The sequence below is a fragment of the Loa loa genome (genome assembly GCF_000183805.2).
Source record: "Loa loa unplaced genomic scaffold supercont3.105, whole genome shotgun sequence".
NCBI classification, from domain to species: Eukaryota; Metazoa; Nematoda; class Chromadorea; order Rhabditida; family Onchocercidae; genus Loa; species Loa loa.
The window spans coordinates 64,113-66,104 of record NW_018108285.1 but is presented as its reverse complement, the minus strand read 5'-3'; positions in this window follow the sequence as shown (position 1 = coordinate 66,104).

Below are 1,992 nucleotides of genomic sequence, written 5' to 3'. Positions count from 1 at the left end.
CTATCTAATCTTTAAATCATCTAAAGAAGCTTTATCTGATGTTGAGATTTGCGCACATCTGGATGACAACGAATCTTATAAACATGGATGGGCATACTGTAGAAATATCCAATCTTATAAACATGTTTATATCCAACATGTTTATCTCTAAATATCTGTTAAGCACCGTATTTCTTTCCTTTCTCCTTACACACTCCTTATATAAACATAAGAAAACCTAAGAATTATTCATTGTTGCAAAAATCCCATCTGTCGCACACTCAAGTTCACGCAAACACTCTTCAATCTACTAATCCTTACAAAATCTCATCATTCTACTGGCTTTACCCTGGAAGTCATTCTATTGTAATTGGAATTATTTGAACCTGTCTTTACTGTATTTGGTATCCAAACGATAATAAAGGATAATCTGTTGCGAGCACAAAACGAACCGATACACTGTAAGTCATCCCTTTAAAATTATAACAACTTCTACAACGAACAATAACAATCTACCTCACCTTAACTCCCTTTCTTTTATTTTCTCACGACAAAATTATTTGGTGCCCGAGGTGAGGTACTGCGAAATTAACCATAACAAATAATTATAATTGGAAATCCCTATTGATATGACTTCTGTTATACTAGAGAGTATAAAACCTGTAAGGAATCGACTAATAAACATTCTCCAAGAAGTAAAGGCACTAGATGTCGGATTGCCAGAACAAAGTTTGCCATGTTCAGAACAACTTCAAATACATGAAGCTAGAAAGCGACTTTTTGAAGAAAAAATTATGAGACTACACATGTGCATTCAATCACTTCAAGAAGCAAATGACAGATGGATCGATTATCTTCAAAGGTCCCTTACTACATCAAGAAAAAAGGAGGAGGAAGAGAAATATGAAGAAGTAACGGTGGGAGAACAAGGAATTTTTAATTTAATACATGAAGCAAAAGAAGCCGTCATTACTTTAACTATTTATCAAAAGGAAATTGACTCCGAAATCCAGAAATTAACACCAAATCCAAACCAGCAGCACGCATCACCAACAGAGATAACGAAGCCAACTCCACCTACTTATACTAATGTTAATCTTCCTCAATTATCTTTGCCTGTTTTCAATGGCGATCCACGACAGTGGAGAGAATTTTGGAGTAGCTTTAACGCTGCTGTCCACTCACAAACCATCCCGGAAATCCAAAAACTAAACTACTTAATCTCCTGTTTAAAAGGATCAGCACTACAAGCCGTAAGAGGTTTTGATATTGCCCCGGAAAACTATGAAGTTGTGCGAAAATTGTTGACCGAAAAATATGGAGACTCATCGATGACAACCAAATTATTATACAACAAACTACAATCCATAAAACGAAACGAAAAGGAATGGATTGAAACCGTTGAAAAAATGGAAAGAATCTTCCGACAATTGGAAGTGAAAATTTGGAACATTCCAGTACAGAAAGTGTAGTTGAAAGCCGACTACCGCGATGGATACTTGACAAAGTATATCATCAGAAAACTAACGATTCTCCATGGTCAATATTAGAAGAAGATTTTTCGGGAACTTAATACAAGTCAACGAACAGGTAAGAAACCAATTTACACCTACTCAAATGGAAAGAAAACCCATTTTGTCCAAATACAAACAAACTCCAAAAGGATATAATGAAACTTCAGCACTAGCAACAATTCATAATGAGAAGAAAATTCCTTATTCAATAAAGAAAAGGGGAGAAAACAAAACTAAAAGACCATGTACATTTTGTAATCAAGATCACTGGGACAGTGAATGTCAAGTATATCCAACTGTGAAATCTCGAATGAAATGTCTCAAGGAAACAAAGGAATGTATTATCTGTCTAAAGACACATCAAGGCGAAGAATGTAGAAGAAAAGTAAAATGTTTTTACTGCAAAGCTGCTCATAACAGTGCGCTATGTGAAAAAAGAAATCAACTACATCAGAGCAAAACTTCAAGTCTCAACATGAGCCAAACAAATGAAGAAATC